The following is a 20,460-nucleotide window of genomic DNA, read 5'->3' as shown; positions in this document are numbered from 1 at the left end:
CTTCCCTGGGTATAACTGGTACCACTACTGTCTTACCTGGGTATAGCTGGTACCACTACTGTCTGGGTATAACTGGTACCACTACTGTCTTCCCTGGGTATAACTAGTACCACTACTGTCTGGGTATAGCTGGTACCACTACTGTCTTCCCTGGTTGTAGCTGGTACCACTACTGTCTTCCCTGGTTATAACTGGTACCACTACTGTCTGGGTATAGCTGGTACCACTACTGTCTTCCCTGGGTGTAGCTGGTGTGATGTCACGAGAGGCTGTGTCCTGGAGGGACGTTACATCCCCCTGAGGTGGCTGCAAACCCAGACAGCTATGGCTCCATCTGCTGGTATGGTCGGGAACTCCACCCCTCTATGGCCAATCTTCCCACGCAGCTGAAACAAATGAGGAGCTGATGAGCTGAAGGTTGGGGAAGGGAAGAGACACAGTCTCCAACCTGGGCTCTCTGGAGGACAAGAGTGCTGCACGTCCACTTCCATGAGGAATATAAGGATTTGGAGATACTTACCTTTGGGAAATACTCACCTTTGGATATATGCACCTGTGGAAATACGTGAGAGACATTTGGAAGGACTTTTTTGCTGGGTTGGCCACTAGCTGCAACGTGGACTACAGTAAGGCTGGGAAAAGTTATCTGAGCGAGTGAGAATTATGATTTTGGATGTGGAAGAGACATCCCTGAACTGTTAACCCTTAAAGAGCCACAAGAGAACAGAATTTTGTTATATTTTCGTTAATTTCCCAAGACCTATAATAAAATCCTTGTTTTGTTTGAACCTTGTCTCCTTGCACTACTTGAGCAATCCCGCTGAAAGCTGTGTAGCCTCTCGTGACGTCACAGATGGTGGAGAATACGGGCACGCTCAAGCGTTAATAGTGCATGTCAGAGGAGGATACCGAAGGTTTGATCACCCAGTTTTCCAAGTTGGCCGTAGGCTCCCCGCCCGACTGAAATGGAGGACATATTGAAAGCCCTTGTTGCTGGCCAGCAAGCCCAGATGCAAGCAAACGTGGCTCTCTTGGAGGAGCAAAAGAAAGCCAACCTTCTGAAGGCAGAGGAATTGCAGTTGCAGAGACAGAGGGTTGTCCAAAATACCCGCCCAATAAAGGCAAGTGACTTTATATCTAAGATGGGAGCTACCGATGACATTGAGGCATACCTGCATGCATTTGAGGCCACGGCCACTAGGGAAGCCTGGCCCAAGCAACAGTGGGTTGGTCTGTTAGCCCCCTTTCTAACCGGGGAATCGCTGAATGCTGTCCGGGACCTGGGCCCTGACCAGGTTACTGACTATGATGCCCTGAAGTCTGAGATCCTCAGCAGATATGGACTCACAAAGTTTGGTATGGCCCAGCGCTTTCACAGCTGGACCTTCCAACCAGACCAACCTCCTCGGGCGCAGATGCATGAACTTGTCCGATCGCAAGGAAATGGCTGGATCCGCAGAGGAATACAGCAGCGGCGGTGGTGGAGGCCGTTGTGGTGGATCGTTACCTCACGCGCCCTGCCTTATGAGGCAAAACGGTTCATCAGTCAACAGGCCTTGACCACGGCTGATCTGACCGTGGAAGCTGTGGAAAGTACCAGGCCACAGCGGAGATGCTGAATGCTTCCCGAAAAAGACCCCAGGAGTGCGGCCCCACCACAAATGGGAAGAACCCGTCCAAAGGACCCCAAGGTCTCGAACCCAGCCACGTCAGGACTTATCCCGGCTCCAGGGGGAGCCAGAAACCAGGCGGGTCCAAGAAGAGTACACCAGGAGGGGGAAACTTCGACAGTGTTACCGGTGTGGGGAGATGGGACATATCTCCTGGCAGTGTGGGAAACCAGCCGATGAACCTATGCCCACTGCGGAGTCCTCCAGCTCAGCACCCACACACCCGTTTTGCCTCGCTCTTGGGAGTCGTAGATGGCGGCCCAGATCGACCCCCACCTGCCCGGTAACTGTGAATCACCATGATGTGGAGGCCTTACTGGATTCTGGTAGCCGGGCCACCCTGGTGCGTAAGGATTTGCAGTGGGCCCAACGTGTCTGACCCCGGGAAAGTCCTCCCAGTTTCCTGTGTCCATGGGGACACCAGGGAATACCACATTACTGAACTTACAATGACCAGCACACGGGGAACCATACACACGACGGCGGGGGTGGTTGATTCCCTCCCCGTCCCTGTCCTAATTGGGACGAGACTGCCCAGCCTTTTACCCACTCTGGAGAGAGTCTCAGGAGAGGATAACCCGAGTACCTCGGAAACGGAGAGGCAAGACTCATCCTGGGAAGGCTCGGTGCAATCCTCCGAGTTACTCACTCCCGCCCGGGCTCTGATAGGGATGGCAGGTGCCCAGACCGACACAGAGACGGAGCTACAGAATCTGGACAAAGAACTGTCTGGTCTGGAAGGGGACCGCTGAGAGGTATCGTTTGTTAAAGCAACAGTTAGACATGAAGACAGAAGAGTTAGATATCCTCCAGGCTAAACTCCAACAGAGCTCCTTCCCTAAGCAACAGGAGGAGCTGGAGAGGCTGCGCAGGACCATCGAGGAGTGTGAGGAGACCCTGCGCAGTAGTAAGGAGGTCCAGAAGAAGGCAGAGGAGAAGTACAAGGTGTTGGAGAACAAGATGAAGAATGCGGAGGCAGAGAGAGAGAAGGAACTGAAAGCTGCTCAACAGAAGCTAAACTCTGCTAAAACCAAGGCTGATGCGTTCAGTAAGAAACTCAAGGAGAGACAACAGGAGGCTGAGTCCCTGGTCCTAGAGTTGGAGGAGTTGAAGAGAGAGCAGTCTGGCAAGCACCACGGCAATGCGGACGCCCTCTCCCGGCGTGATGCCTTCTTCGCTGCCTTTACCCCGACGAGGACGTCGGTCCCGAGGAGGGGGATGTGTGATGTCACGAGAGGCTGTGTCCTGGAGGGACGTTACATCCCCCTGAGGTGGCTGCAAACCCAGACAGCTATGGCTCCATCTGCTGGTATGGTCGGGAACTCCACCCCTCTATGGCCAATCTTCCCACGCAGCTGAAACAAATGAGGAGCTGATGAGCTGAAGGTTGGGGAAGGGAAGAGACACAGTCTCCAACCTGGGCTCTCTGGAGGACAAGAGTGCTGCACGTCCACTTCCATGAGGGAATATAAGGATTTGGAGATACTTACCTTTGGGAAATACTCACCTTTGGATATATGCACCTGTGGGAAATACGTGAGAGACATTTGGAAGGACTTTTTGCTGGGTTGGCCACTAGCTGCAACGTGGACTACAGTAAGGCTGGGGAAAAGTTATCTGAGCGAGTGAGAATTATGATTTTGGATGTGGAAGAGACATCCCTGAACTGTTAACCCTTAAAGAGCCACAAGAGAACAGAGATTTTGTTATATTTTCGTTAATTTCCCAAGACCTATAATAAAATCCTTGTTTTGTTTGAACCTTGTCTCCTTGCACTACTTGAGCAATCCCGCTGAAAGCTGTGTAGCCTCTCGTGACGTCACACTGGTACCACTACTGTCTTCCCTGGGTATAGCTGGTACCACTACTGTCTTCCCTGGGTATAACTGGTACCACTACTGTCTTCCCTGGGTATAGCTGGTACCACTACTGTCTTCCCTGGGTATAACTGGTACCACTACTGTCTTAGCTGGTTATAACTGGTACCACTACTGTCTGGGTATAGCTGGTACCACTACTGTCTTCCCTGGGTATAGCTGGTACCACTACTGTCTTCCCTGGGTATAGCTGGTACCACTACTGTCTTCCCTGGGTATAACTGGTACCACTACTGTCTGGGTGTAGCTGGTACCACTACTGTCTTCCCTGGGTATAGCTGGTACCACTACTGTCTTCCCTGGTTGTAGCTGGTACCACTACTGTCTTCCCTGGGTATAGCTGGTACCACTACTGTCTTAGCTGGTTATAACTGGTACCACTACTGTCTTAGCTGGGTATAACTGGTACCACTACTGTCTTCCCTGGGTATAGCTGGTACCACTACTGTCTTAGCTGGTTATAACTGGTACCACTACTGTCTGGGTATAGCTGGTACCACTACTGTCTTCCCTGGGTATAACTGGTACCACTACTGTCTTCCCTGGGTATAACTGGTACCACTACTGTCTGGGTATAGCTGGTACCACTACTGTCTTAGCTGGTTATAACTGGTACCACTACTGTCTTAGCTGGGTATAACTGGTACCACTACTGTCTTCCCTGGGTATAGCTGGTACCACTACTGTCTTAGCTGGGTATAACTGGTACCACTACTGTCTTCCCTGGGTATAGCTGGTACCACTACTGTCTTAGCTGGTTATAACTGGTACCACTACTGTCTGGGTATAGCTGGTACCACTACTGTCTTCCCTGGGTATAGCTGGTACCACTACTGTCTTCCCTGGGTATAACTGGTACCACTACTGTCTTCCCTGGGTATAGCTGGTACCACTACTGTCTTACCTGGTTGTAGCTGGTACCACTACTGTCTTCCCTGGGTATAGCTGGTACCACTACTGTCTTCCCTGGTTGTAGCTGGTACCACTACTGTCTTCCTGGGTGTAGCTGGTACCACTACTGTCTTCCCTGGGTATAACTGGTACCACTACTGTCTTCCCTGGGTATAACTGGTACCACTACTGTCTTCCCTGGTTGTAGCTGGTACCACTACTGTCTTCCCTGGGTGTAGCTGGTACCACTACTGTCTTCCCTGGGTGTAGCTGGTACCACTACTGTCTTCCCTGGGTGTAGCTGGTACCACTACTGTCTGGGTATAGCTGGTACCACTACTGTCTTACCTGGGTATAACTGGTAGGAGCCGGTGTGATGCCAACGAGGCAGATACCTCATTCTCAGGGGGAACCAGTTCCCTCCATCCATACTCTACAGTTAATCCACTGTGTCTCAAACCCCTGGCCCTCGGACCAGAACCGGTCCCTGGGAATGATGCCGTCTGGTCCCTCCGATACGTTACCCGACACCGATTTAATCAGTTCTAGGTCATCCAAGGATTGAGAAGGCAGCCTAGAACAGATGGAGAGTAGTCGTCGATGACCTATGCTCCCTGGGGAGCGATGAGCCTAAGTAAATCAGTAAGTCACCCAAGGAGAAAGAACCATAGCGTGCCAGTGAGTCCCATGAAGGATGTTGTCCTCAGTAGTTGTCTGACAACGATTCAGACTGAATTCTCTCAAGTGTTAGCTGTTCTCATCTAGACAGTCAACCAAGGAGGAAAGACCAGTGGCCTGGTACTAAAACATGAAGGATGTTGCTGACGGTTCCCTCCGTAATCTGACACCAAGTTGGTCGGTCCTCAAGTGGCATTTTTAGATCCCAGTGATCGTCCAAAAGCAGGAAGGACCAACACTTTAGCTTGCAGGTAATAAACAGGTTGAGAGACTGCTCTACTCCTCCTCTCCCCATGACCTCACACACACACGCCTCCACTCCCCATCACACACACGGGAGAGGGCTCCCCAGAAGAGACCTGACCACTGTACCGCATCACAAAGAAGAGACAGAACGACTCAGAGGAGAGAGAGAATGAAAGAGAGAGAGAATGAGGGAAGGAGAGGGAGGGGTTGTTGACGAAAATGATCCAGCTCACTGAAAGAGTGGGTGTCTCACTCACACACACTCCTGCAGGCCTCTAATGGGTAAAAGGATACAGACGTCACACCCACAGGCCTTTGGCTGGTGAATAATTGAACGCTATGGAAGAGAGAATGGAACCATAGATGGCAGGTAGCACACACACACACACACACACACACTACACACTACACAACAGGAACATGACGTTTTAATGAGGAGGAAATGGACACATACATCTTTTCTTGGGGGGGGTGTAGATCAGTATTATGTACAGAATAAATTACAAATAACGCGAAAAAACACACATAATAACACAATTGCTTAGGGGCCGTAAAACTTCAGCCATCTCCTCCGGCGCCATCTTGGTCGAGCACGCCATCTAGCCCCTCCCAATGGGCCATTGTTATGCGTTCAACCAAGGGGATCTAACACCGACTCGACAGGCGCTTCAATAACGTTAGCACATCATGCTAACGCAGGCCTATGTGAACACCGTGCTTCTAAGCGTTTGCACATGCTATTGCATAGCATCCCTTTGTAAAGCTATGCTAACGCTATCACATGCTAATTGGGACATCTGAAATGGACAGCGGAGAGGAAGGCAGTAGGATGACTGTTATAAAGAACCAACCAAGCAAGACATTTCACAGCAGCACTTTTACAATAGGTTGATTAATTCTACACTCCCTTTCCAACGACACATGTGCACGCACTGCAGGCATAAATACACACACAAGCATTTCGCTACACCCGCAATAACATCTGCTAAACACGTGTAGTGACCAATACATTTGATTTGACACACACACGAGAGAGAGGACTAAATGTGGCCTGAACCGACAGCCTGTTGCTCCATTGTAATGAATACGAAAGACAGTCTTGACTCAACATGCTTCAAAACATGCGCCAACAACTTCAAATGGAAGACCTAGGACATAGATATAGAGTAAATAGATAGTATAATAAGGACATAGATATAGAGTAAATAGATAGTATAATAAGGACATAGATATAGAGTAAATAGACAGTATAATAAGGATATAGAGTAAATAGACAGTATAATAAGGACATAGATATAGAGTAAATAGATAGTATAATAAGGACATAGATATAGAGTAAATAGACAGTATAATAAGGACATAGATATAGAGTAAATAGACAGTATAATAAGGACATAGATATAGAGTAAATAGACAGTATAATAAGGACATAGATATAGAGTAAATAGACAGTATAATAAGGACATAGATATAGAGTAAATAGATAGTATAATAAGGACATAGATATAGAGTAAATACAGTATAATAAGGACATAGATATAGAGTAAATAGATAGTATAATAAGGACATAGATATATGAGTAAATACAGTATAATAAGGACATAGATATAGAGTAAATAGACAGCATAATAAGGATATAGAGTAAATAGACAGTATAATAAGGACATAGATATAGAGTAAATAGATAGTATAATAAGGACATAGATATAGAGTAAATAGATAGTATAATAAGGACATAGATATAGAGTAAATAGACAGTATAATAAGGACATAGATATAGAGTAAATAGAGAGTATAATAAGGACATAGATATAGAGTAAATATAGAGTATAATAAGGACATAGATATAGAGTAAATAGAGAGTATAATAAGGACATAGATATAGAGTAAATAGAGAGTATAATAAGGACATAGATATAGAGTAAATAGAGAGTATAATAGGACATAGATATAGAGTAAATAGATAGTATAATAAGGACATAGATATAGAGTAAATGGAGAGTAAATTAAGGACATAGATATAGAGTAAATAGATAGTATAATAAGGACATAGATATATAGTAAATAGACAGTATAATAAGGACATAGATATAGAGTAAATAGATAGTATAATAAGGACATAGATATAGAGTAAATAGACAGTATAATAAGGACATAGATAATGAGTAAATAGATAGTATAATAAGGACATAGATATAGAGTAAATAGACAGTATAATAATGACATAGATATAGAGTAAATAGGTAGTATAAGAAGGACATAGATATAGAGTAAATAGACAGTATAATAATGACATAGATATAGAGTAAATAGACAGTATAATAAGGACATAGATATAGAGTAAATAGATAGTATAATAAGGACATAGATATAGAGTAAATAGAGAGTATAATAAGGACATAGATACAGAGTAAATAGACAGTATAATAAGGACATAGATATAGAGTAAAATAGATAGTATAATAAGGACATAGATATATAGTAAATAGAGAGTATAATAAGGACATAGATATAGAGTAAATAGACAGTATAATAAGGAAATAGAGTAAATAGACAGTATAATAAGGACATAGATATAGAGTAAATAGAGAGTATAATAAGGACATAGATATAGAGTAAATAGACAGTATAATAAGGAAATAGAGTAAATAGACAGTATAATAAGGACATAGATATAGAGTAAATAGATAGTATAATAAGGAAATAGATAGAGAGTAAATAGAGAGTATAAAGTGGTAGTTTTGTACTCACCTCCATCAGAGACCACAGCGGGACTGTAAGAAAATACAGAGAGACATGGGTAAGACTGTGACCTCGTCAACAAACACACACACATTGACAGACACACACTGCGCGCTGCACATGCAGACACACAGTTGGTAGAGAGATTAGTAAAGGTGTGGGTGGGTGTCGAGTTGGTAGAGATTAGTAAAGGTGTGGGTGGGTGTCAGTTGGTAGAGATTAGTAAAGGTGTGGGTGGTGTCAGTTGGTAGAGAGAGAGTTAGTAAAGGTGTGGGTGGTGTCAGTTGGTAGAGAGAGATTAGTAAAGGTGTGGGTGGTGTCAGTTGGTAGAGAGAGATTAAGTAAAGGTGTGGGTGGTGTCAGTTGGTAGAGATTAGTAAAGGTGTGGGTGGGTATCAGTTGGTAGAGATTAGTAAAGGTGTGGGTGGGTGTCAGTTGGTAGAAATTAGTAAAGGTGTGGGTGGTGTCTGTTGGTAGAGATTAGTAAAGGTGTGGGTGGTGTCAGTTGGTAGAGAGAGATTAGTAAAGGTGTGGGTGGTGTCAGTTGGTAGAGATTAGTAAAGGTGTGGGTGGGTGTCAGTTGGTAGAGATTAGTAAAGGTGTGGGTGGTGTCAGTTGGTAGAGAGAGATTAGTAAAGGTGTGGGTGGTGTCAGTTGGTAGAGATTAGTAAAGGTGTGGGTGGGTGTCAGTTGGTAGAGATTAGTAAAGGTGTGGGTGGGTGTCAGTTGGTAGAGATTAGTAAAGGTGTGGTGGTGTCAGTTGGTAGAGATTAGTAAAGGTGTGGGTGGTGTCAGTTGTTAGAGAGAGATTAGTAAAGGTGTGGGTGGTGTCAGTTGGTAGAGATTAGTAAAGGTGTGGGTGGGTGTCAGTTGGTAGAGATTAGTAAAGGTGTGGGTGGGTGTCAGTTGGTAGAGATTAGTAAAGGTGTGGGTGGGTGTCAGTTGGTAGAGATTAGTAAAGGTGTGGGTGGTGTCAATTGGTGAGAGATTAGTAAAGGTGTGGGTGGGTGTCAGTTGGTAGAGAGAGATTAGTAAAGGTGTGGGTGGTGTCAGTTGGTAGAGAGAGAATAGTAAAGGTGTGGGTGGTGTCAGTTGGTAGAGAGAGATTAGTAAAGGTGTGGGTGGTGTCAGTTGGTAGAGAGAGATTAGTAAAGGTGTGGGTGGTGTCAGTTGGTAGAGAGAGATTAGTAAAGGTGTGGGTGGTGTCAGTTGGTAGAGAGAGATTAGTAAAGGTGTGGGTGGGTGTCAGTTGGTAGAGATTAGTAAAGGTGTGGGTGGTGTCAGTTGGTAGGATAGAGATTAGTAAAGGTGTGGGTGGTGTCAGTTGGTAGAGAGATTAGTAAAGGTGTGGGTGGTGTCAGTTGGTAGAGATTAGTAAAGGTGTGGGTGGTGTCAGTTGGTAGATAGAGATTAGTAAAGGTGTGGGTGGTGTCAGTTGGTAGAGAGAGATTAGTAAAGGTGTGGGTGGTGTCAGTTGGTAGAGAGAGATTAGTAAAGGTGTGGGTGGTGTCAGTTGGTAGAGAGAGATTAGTAAAGGTGTGGGTGGTGTCAGTTGGTAGAGAGAGATTAGTAAAGGTGTGGGTGGTGTCAGTTGGTAGAGAGAGATTAGTAAAGGTGTGGGTGGGTGTCAGTTGGTAGAGAGAGATTAGTAAAGGTGTGGGTGGTGTCAGTTGGTAGAGATTAGTAAAGGTGTGGGTGGGTGTCAGTTGGTAGAGAGAGATTAGTAAAGGTGTGGGTGGTGTCAGTTGGTAGATAGAGATTAGTAAAGGTGTGGGTGGTGTCAGTTGGTAGAGAGAGATTAGTAAAGGTGTGGGTGGTGTCAGTTGGTAGAGAGAGATTAGTAAAGGTGTGGGTGGTGTCAGTTGGTAGAGAGAGATTAGTAAAGGTGTGGGTGGTGTCAGTTGGTAGAGAGAGATTAGTAAAGGTGTGGGTGGTGTCAGTTGGTAGAGATTAGTAAAGGTGTGGGTGGTGTCAGTTGGTAGAGAGAGATTAGTAAAGGTGTGGGTGGTGTCAGTTGGTAGAGATTAGTAAAGGTGTGGGTGGTGTCAGTTGGTAGAGAGAGATTAGTAAAGGTGTGGGTGGTGTCAGTTGGTAGAGAGAGATTAGTAAAGGTGTGGGTGGTGTCAGTTGGTAGAGAGAGATTAGTAAAGGTGTGGGTGGTGTCAGTTGGTAGAGAGAGATTAGTAAAGGTGTGGGTGGGTGTCAGTTGGTAGAGAGAGATTAGTAAAGGTGTGGGTGGGTGTCAGTTGGTAGAGATTAGTAAAGGTGTGGGTGGTGTCAGTTGGTAGAGAGTTAGTAAAGGTGTGGGTGGTGTCAGTTGGTAGAGAGAGATTAGTAAAGGTGTGGGTGGGTGTCAGGTTGGTAGAGAGAGATTAGTAAAGGTGTGGGTGGGTGTCAGTTGGTAGAGAGAGATTAGTAAAGGTGTGGGTGGGGTGTCAGTTGGTAGAGAGAGATTAGTAAAGGTGTGGGTGGGTGTCAGTTGGTAGAGAGAGATTAGTAAAGGTGTGGGTGGGTGTCAGTTGGTAGAGAGAGATTAGTAAAGGTGTGGGTGGGTGTCAGTTGGTAGAGAGAGATTAGTAAAGGTGTGGGTGGGTGAGGAAAATAGTGAACTACTGTAAACTGACCTATCCTGCTCTACAAGGAAGAGCTTCAATGGGAGACGTTTGTGTGTGTGTGTGTGTGTGTGTGACTGTGAACACCATCCCTAGACCTTGACATAGTGAAACACACCCTCCCGTACATTTACATTTTAGTCATTTAGCAGACGCTCTTATCAGAGCGACTTACAGTTAGTGAGTGCATACATTTTCATACTGGCCCCCAGTGGGAAACGAACCCACAACCGCTGGCGTTGCAAGCGCCATGCTCTACCAACTGAGCTACAGGGGACAAGAAAGATTTAGTCTAGACTTTTGTAATGTTCTGAGTTTGTTCAAATGCTATTGTAGGCTTAAGGCTTAAAAGGTTAGGTTACGTTTAGGTTGAAGGTTAGGGGTTAGGGGTTAGGTTTAAAATGATTTTGAATGGGAATACATTTTACTCCCCAAAAAGTCCTGAAAATGCAGGACAAGTCTGTGAGTTTGTGCGTGCGTGTGTTTGTGAGTGTGAGTTTGTTTGTTTGTGTGTGTTTAGACATGCAGTAGGATTAGATCAGATCAGTGACTCATCTTATACAACCTGAATGACTTTAACCACTATGAGAACCAACGGATAGAGGAGAGTGGAGAGAGGAGAGAGGGAGGGAGAGAGGAGAGAGGGGAGGGAGAGAGGGGAGAGAGAGAAGAGAGAGGGAGGGAGAGAAGAGAGAGGGGAGGGAAAGAGAGAGAGAGGGGAGAGGAGAGGGAGAGAGGAGAGAAGAGAGAGGAGAGAAGAGAGAGGGGAAGGGAGAGAAGAGAGAGGGGAGGGAGAGAAGAGAGAGAGAGAGGAGAGAGGGGAGAGAGGAGAGAGGGGAGAGGAGGGGAGATTTAGTGGAGGAGAGAGGGAGTTGTCAGCTAGAATCTATAAATCTCTGTCCTACTCCTGCCTGAGATGTTTACTAGTTAACTATAAAAACAGCCGGAGAGATCTGGTGGAGAAATACGGTTGGTTTGTGAGAAAGTGTGATCCATCTCAAGCTGAGTCTGCAAACACACACAACATCTACCCAGACCACAGGTAGCTGAGGAGTTAGCAGTATACTTTCACAGCACACACACACACACACACACACACACACACACACACACACACACACACACACACACACACACACACAATGCTGGGACACATGGATGCACTCTCTCTCTCCCTTCACATTTCATGCAAAGCATTGCAACGTTCTGTCTCCACTCCGGCTGTTAATGTTGTTTGCTGTTAATGAGTAAAATGCAAATAAAATCCCACAAACTCCATGACACACACACCTCCCCCAACACACACACACCTCCCCAACACACACACCTCCCCCCAACACACACCTCCCCCCAACACACACCTCCCCTAACACACACACCTCCCCTAACACACACACACACTCCCAACACACACACCTCTCCCAACACACACACCTCCCCAACACACACACACCTCCCCCCAACACACACACACCTCCCCCAACACACACAAACCTCCCCCAACACACAAACCCTCCCCCTAACACACACACACCTCCCCTAACACACCTCCCACACACACACACTCCCCTAACACACACACACTCCCTAACACACACACCTCCCCTAACACACACACCTCCTCCCAACACACACACACCTCCCCAACACACACACCTCCCCCAACACACACACCTCCCCTCAACACACACACCTCCCCTCACACCTCCCCACACACACACCTCCCCCAACACACACACCCCTCCCCCAACACACACACCCTCCCCAACACACACACCTCCCCAACACACACACCTCCCCTCACACACACACACCTCCCCAACACACACACCTCCCTCAACACACACACCTCCCCCAACACACACACACCTCCCCCAACACACACACCTCCCCCCAACACACACACCTCCCCTCAACACACACACCTCCCCAACACACACACCTCCCCCACACACACACCTCCCCCAACACACACACCTCCCCCAACACACACCTCCCCCAACACACAACCTCCCCAACACACACACCTCCCTAACACACACACCTCCCCCAACACACACACCTCCCCCAACACACACCTCCCCCAACACACACCTCCCCCAACACACACACCTCCCCCACACACACACCTCCCCAACACACACCTCCCCCAACACACACACACCTCCCCAACACACACACCTCCCCCAACACACACCCTCCCCCAACACACACACCTCCCCCAACACACACACCCTCCCCCAACACACACACACCTCCCCCCAACACACACACCTCCCTCAACACACACACACCTCCCCTCAACACACACACCTCCCCCAACACACACACCCTCCCTCAACACACACACACCTCCCCCAACACACACACCTCCCCCAACACACACACCCCCCCCCCAACACACACACCTCCCCCCAACACACACACCTCCCCCAACACACACCTCCCTCAACACACACCCTCCCCCAACACACACACCTCCCCCAACACACACACCTCCCCCAACACACACACCTCCCCCAACACACACACCTCCCCCAACACACACACTCCCCCCACACACACACCCCCCCCAACACACACACACCTCCCCACACACACACACCTCCCCCAACACACACACCTCCCCCAACACACACACACCTCCCCCAACACACACACCTCCCCCAACACACACCTCCCTCAACACACACACCTCCCCCAACACACACACCTCCCTCAACACACACACCTCCCCCAACACACACACACCCCCCCACACACACACCCCCCCCCAACACACACACCTCCCCCAACACACACACCTCCCCCAACACACACACACCTCCCCAACACACACACCTCCCCAACACACACACCTCCACAACACACACACCTCCCTCAACACACACACCTCCCACAACACACACAGCTCCCTCAACACACACACCTCCCCCAACACACACCTCCCCCAACACACACCTCCCCTAACACACACCTCCCCCAACACACACCCTCCCCAACACACACACACCTCCCCCAACACACACACCTCCCCAACACACACACACCTCCCCCAACACACACACCTCCCCCCAACACACACACCTCCCCCAAACACACACCTCCCCAACACACACACCTCCCCCAACACACACACACTCCCCTAACACACACACACACCTCCCCCAACACACATACCTCCCCAACACACACACACCTCCCCCCAAAACACACACCTCCCCCAAAACACACTCCTCCCCCAACACACACACACCTCCCCAAAAACACACACCTCCCCCAACACACACACACCTCCCCCAACACACACACACCTCTTTCACCTCCCTCCCTCCCTCAGTGGTGACATCATTGACACGACTTATGTTATGAGAGCTGAACGAATCAGGTTGTGTGTGTGTGTGTGTGTGTGTGTGTGTAGCAGAGGAAGTGTATTTATGTGTTGTGGTTTTAACCACAGAGAGAACCAGAGAACAAAGATAATCACTTCCAACACACACACACACACACACACCAGCCAGGTTATCACCAGCAATGCAGTATTCGACGTTCGTCCAGATCCCCAGGACGTCGGGCGATGCCTTCGATACCGGCCACTAGGGCAACGGTGAGCGCTATAACCATCACGTAGGCTCGCGGCTTGCTGGGGGCATTGTGGACGGCCGGGGATGGTGGACGGGGCGTTGTGGACGGCCGGGGATGGTGGACGGGGCGTTGTGGACGGCCAGGGATGGTGGGACGGGGCGTTGTGGACGGCCGGGATGGTGGACGGGCGTTGTGGACGGCCGGGATGGTGGACGGGCGTGTGGACGGCCGGGATGGTGGACGGGGCGTTGTGGACGGCCGGGGATGGTGGACGGGGCGTTGTGGACGGCCGGGGATGGTGGACGGGGCGTTGTGGACGGCCGGGGATGGTGGACGGGCGTTGTGGGACGGCCGGGGATGGTGGACGGGGCGTTGTGGACGGCCGGGATGGTGGACGGGGCGTTGTGGGACGGCCGGGATGGTGGATGGGGCGTAAGTTGCGAGCTCTGGCTCCGAGGACGGGCGGGTTCAATCCCAGTGCAAGGCACTCCTTCTATTTTGGTTTTGTTTTCAACCCCATCCTAAACCTTAAACCCCTTCCCTTAAACATTCACAATTCATGTGTCAACTTTTAACAGTCAAAACGTGACATTTATGGGCAAACGTCAAATACTGTAGTCAGACCGTGAGATCTTGTTGCACACGCACAGACACGCGCACACACACACACACACACACTATGGGTCCCCACACTTGTATGTGTGTGTGTGTTTGAGTATGCTTTGCGTATAGATGGCTTGCATGCTCATATGTGGTTTGCATGTGTGTGTGTGTCCACCCCACTCCCCCTCTTCCTTCCAGTCTGATCATTTCCAGACCTTCATCTGTGGTTCAAGTGGTTTGTCCCCCTCTCCCTTCTCTCTCCTTCCATGTGTCTTCTCTCCCTCACTTTCTCTCTCTCTCTCTCCTACCCCCTTTCTCTGTCACCCTCAGTCTTTATATCTCACCCCTCTTTCCTCTCTCTCTCTCTCTCTCTCTCTCTCCTCTCTCCCTCTCTCTCTCTCTCTCTCTCTCTCTCTTCCTCTCTCTCTCTCTCTCTCTCTCTCTCTCTCTCTCTCTCTCTCTCTCTCTCTCTCATTCCAGTGGTGTTCTTCTGGCAGATGAAACCATTCCTCATACACCATATGGAATCTTTGGGGTTCTCATCTCTTCCCCTCTAACCTCCTCCCCCTCTCTCTTCATTCCTTCCTCTCCTCTCTCCACCTCTAACCTTCCTCTCCTCTCTCCACCTCGAACCTTCCTCTCCTCTCTCCACCTCTAACCTTTCTCTCCTCTCTCCACCTCTAACCTTCCTCTCTCTCTCTCCACCTCTAACCTTCCTCTCCTCTCTCCACCTCTAACCTTCCTCTCCTCTCTCCACCTCTAACCTTCCTCTCCTCTCTCCACCTAACCTTCCTCTCCTCTCTCCACCTCTCCTCTTTCTCTCTCTCTCTCTCTCTCCATCTCTAACCTTCCTCTCTCTCTCTCTCTCCACCTCTAACCTTCCTCTCCTCTCTCCACCTCGAACCTTCCTCTCCTCTCTCCACCTCCTTATGTTCCTCTTTCCCCTCTAACCTTCCTCTCCTCTCTCCACCTCTAACCTTCTTCTCTCTCTCCACCTCTAACCTTCCTCTCCTCTCTCCACCTCTAACCTTCCTCTCCTCTCTCCACCTCTAACCTTCCTCTCCTCTCTCCACCTCGAACCTTCCTCTCCTCTCTCCACCTCCTTATGTTCCTCTTTCCCCTCTAACCTTCCTCTCCTCTCTCCACCTCTAACCTTCTTCTCTCTCTCCTCCACCTCTAACCTTCCTCTCCTCTCTCCACCTCTAACCTTCCTCTCCTCTCTCCACCTCTAACCTTCCTCTCCTCTCTCCACCTCTAACCTTCTTCTCTCTCTCTCCACCTCTAACCTTCCTCTCCTCTCTCCACCTCTAACCTTCTTCTCTCTCTCTCCACCTCTAACCTTCCTCTCCTCTCTCCACCTCGAACCTTCCTCTCCTCTCTCCACCTCTAACCTTCCTCTCCTCTCTCCACCTCGAACCTTCCTCTCCTCTCTCCACCTCTAACCTTCCTCTCCTCTCTCCACCTCCTTCTGTTCCTCTTTCCCCTCTCCTCTCCTCACCTCCAGACAGCTGGATGGCATATGACAAAAACACAAGTATGAACAAATATACATAGGCCCAAACCCACACCTGTAAAGGTAGCTAATCTAGTGATCACCTGGACTACACACAGCCACCCACAGCACTCCTATCCTCTATCTGTTGTTCTGTCAAGGACAGGATCAGTTTTACATGGGGATTTGCTTAAAGGAAAAACTCCACTACAAAACTATATTTGGGTATTTGTTTCATTCGTCCATTGTTGATAGCTGAGTCCCCAACATTTTTTTTTATGAATGTCAGCAATCAAGTTTTCAAGATATGTAACTTTCAAAACACATAAATATGGCCAGTATGATGCGTTTTTGCACGATTCTGCGTTTTGCATCAAAATGAATAATAACGGGCCAGATTTCTGTATTTCGAAAAGTCACATCTTGAAAACTTGATTGCTGACGTGCGAAACATTTTGGGACTGTATCAACAAAGGACTAATGAAACAAACCCCCACAAGATAGTCCTTTAAACTTTAAACTCGCAGTTGTAAATGAGAACTTGTTCTCAACTGGTTTACCTGGTTAAATAAAGGTGAAATAAAATTTTAAAATTTAAAAAAATGACAAGCTGTAATCCAATGACCTTCAGTCATGCTCACTGTAAAACACAGGCTAGTTGGATGGCTACTTGAATAGTTTGTATGAGGTCACGTCTCCAATGGCACCCTATAGTGTACTACTTTTGACAAGGGCCCATAGGACTCTATTTAGGGAATGACCAACTCCCAGAACATGTTTCCCTGTTAGGCCACAACATGTTTCCTGTTAGGCCCCAACTGTAGAATATCCCACAGGCCAGAACATGTTTCCTGTTAGGTCCAACCGTAGAATATCACACAGGCCAGAACATGTTTCCTGTTGGGTCCAACTGTAGAATATCACACAGGCCAGAACATGTTTCCTGTTAGGTCCAACCGTAGAATATCACACAGGCCACAACATGTTTCCTGTTAGGTCCAACCGTAGAATATCCCCACAGGCCAGAACATGTTTCCTGTTGGGTCCAACTGTAGAATATCACACAGGCCACAACATGTTTCCTGTTAGGCCAACTGTAGAATATCCCACAGGCCAGAACATGTTTCCTGTTAGGTCCAACCGTAGGAATATCACACAGGCCAGAACATGTTTCCTGTTGGGTCCAACTGTAGAATATCACACAGGCCAGAACATGTTTCCTGTTAGGTCCAACCGTAGAATATCACACAGGCCACAACATGTTTCCTGTTAGGTCCAACTGTAGAATATCCCACAGGCCAGAACATGTTTCCTGTTGGGTCCAACTGTAGAATATCACACAGGCCAGAACATGTTTCCTGTTAGGTCCAACCGTAGAATATCCCACAGGCCAGAACATGTTTCCTGTTAGGTCCAACTGTAGAATATCCCACAGGCCAGAACATGTTTCCTGTTAGGTCCAACCGTAGAATATCCCACAGGCCAGAACATGTTTCCTGTTAGGCCCCAACTGTGGAATATCCCACAGGCCAGAACATGTTTCCTGTTAGGTCCAACTGTAGAATATCACACAGGCCAGAACATGTTTCCTGTTAGGTCCAACTGTAGAATATCCCACAGGCCAGAACATGTTTCCTGTTAGGCCCCAACTGTAGAATATCCCACAGGCCAGAACATGTTTCCTGTTAGGTCCAACTGTAGAATATCACACAGGCCAGAACATGTTTCCTGTTGGGTCCAACTGTAGAATATCACACAGGCCAGAACATGTTTCCTGTTAGGTCCAACTGTAGAATATCCCACAGGCCAGAACATGTTTCCTGTTAGGCCCCAACTGTAGAATATCACACAGGCCAGAACATGTTTCCTGTTAGGTCCAACCGTAGAATATCACACAGGCCAGAACATGTTTCCTGTTAGGCCCCAACTGTAGAATATCCCACAGGCCAGAACATGTTTCCTGTTAGGTCCAACTGTAGAATATCCCACAGGCCAGAACATGTTTCCTGTTGAGGCTCCAACTGTAGAATATCCCCACAGGCCAGAACATGTTTCCTGTTAGGTCCAACTGTAGAATATCACACAGGCCAGAACATGTTTCCTGTTAGGTCCAACTGTAGAATATCACACAGGCCAGAACATGTTTCCTGTTAGGCCCCAACTGTAGAATATCCCACAGGCCAGAACATGTTTCCTGTTAGGTCCAACTGTAGAATATCCCACAGGCCAGAACATGTTTCCTGTTAGGTCCAACTGTAGAATATCCCACAGGCCAGAACATGTTTCCTGTTAGGCCCCAACTGTAGAATATCCCACAGGCCAGAACATGTTTCCTGTTAGGTCCAACTGTAGAATATCCCACAGGCCAGAACATGTTTCCTGTTAGGTCCAACTGTAGAATATCCCACAGGCCAGAACATGTTTCCTGTTAGGCCCCAACTGTAGAATATCCCACAGGCCAGAACATGTTTCCCTGTTAGGTCCAACTGTAGAATATCACACAGGCCAGAACATGTTTCCTGTTGGGTCCAACTGTAGAATATCACACAGGCCAGAACATGTTTCCTGTTAGGTCCAACCGTAGAATATCCCACAGGCCAGAACATGTTTCCTGTTAGGTCCAACTGTAGAATATCACACAGGCCAGAACATGTTTCCTGTTAGGTCCAACTGTAGAATATCACACAGGCCAGAACATGTTTCCTGTTGGGTCCAACTGTAGAATATCACACAGGCCAGAACATGTTTCCTGTTAGGTCCAACCGTAGAATATCCCACAGGCCAGAACATGTTTCCTGTTAGGTCCAACTGTAGAAATATCACACAGGCCAGAACATGTTTCCTGTTAGGTCCAACTGTAGAATATCACACAGGCCAGAACATGTTTCCTGTTAGGTCCAACTGTAGAATATCACACAGGCCAGAACATGTTTCCTGTTAGGCCCCAACTGTAGAATATCCCACAGGCCAGAACATGTTTCCTGTTAGGTCCAACTGTAGAATATCACACAGGCCAGAACATGTTTCCTGTTGGGTCCAACTGTAGAATATCACACAGGCCAGAACATGTTTCCTGTTAGGTCCAACCGTAGAATATCCCACAGGCCAGAACATGTTTCCTGTTAGGTCCAACTGTAGAATATCACACAGGCCAGAACATGTTTCCTGTTAGGTCCAACTGTAGAATATCACACAGGCCAGAACATGTTTCCTGTTGGGTCCAACTGTAGAATATCACACAGGCCAGAACATGTTTCCTGTTAGGTCCAACCGTAGAATATCCCACAGGCCAGAACATGTTTCCTGTTAGGTCCAACTGTAGAATATCACACAGGCCAGAACATGTTTCCTGTTAGGTCCAACCGTAGAATATCCCACAGGCCAGAACATGTTTCCTGTTAGGTCCAACTGTAGAATATCACACAGGCCAGAACATGTTTCCTGTTAGGTCCAACTGTAGAATATCACACAGGCCAGAACATGTTTCCTGTTAGGTCCAACCGTAGAATATCCCACAGGCCAGAACATGTTTCCTGTTAGGTCCAACTGTAGAATATCACACAGGCCAGAACATGTTTCCTGTTAGGTCCAACTGTAGAATATCACACAGGCCAGAACATGTTTCCTGTTAGGTCCAACCGTAGAATATCCCACAGGCCAGAACATGTTTCCTGTTGGGTCCAACTGTAGAATATCCCACAGGCCAGAACATCTTTCCTGTTAGGCCCCAACTGTAGAATATCCCACAGGCCAGAACATGTTTCCTGTTAGGCCCCAACTGTAGAATATCACACAGGCCAGAACATGTTTCCTGTTAGGCCCCAACTGTAGAATATCACACAGGCCAGAACATGTTTCCTGTTAGGCCAGAACATGTTTCCTGTTAGGCCCCAACTGTAGAATATCACACAGGCCAGAACATGTTTCCTGTTAGGCCCCAACTGTAGAATATCACACAGGCCAGAACATGTTTCCTGTTAGGCCCCAACTGTAGAATATCCCACAGGCCAGAACATGTTTCTGTTAGGCCCCAACTGTAGAATATCACACAGGCCAGAACATGT

The 20,460-nt window shown here is 48.0% G+C and overlaps 1 pseudogene; it reads right to left on the bottom strand.

Annotated features, from left to right (window-relative positions):
- LOC123486955 overlaps positions 1 to 20,460 on the bottom strand; it is a 51,226-nt pseudogene that overhangs the window by 24,411 nt on the left and 6,355 nt on the right.

This window comes from Coregonus clupeaformis, unplaced genomic scaffold (genome assembly GCF_020615455.1).
Source record: "Coregonus clupeaformis isolate EN_2021a unplaced genomic scaffold, ASM2061545v1 scaf1380, whole genome shotgun sequence".
NCBI classification, from domain to species: Eukaryota; Metazoa; Chordata; class Actinopteri; order Salmoniformes; family Salmonidae; genus Coregonus; species Coregonus clupeaformis.
Note: the sequence above shows the minus strand (reverse complement) of the source record. Positions and strands in the feature narration are given on the sequence as shown.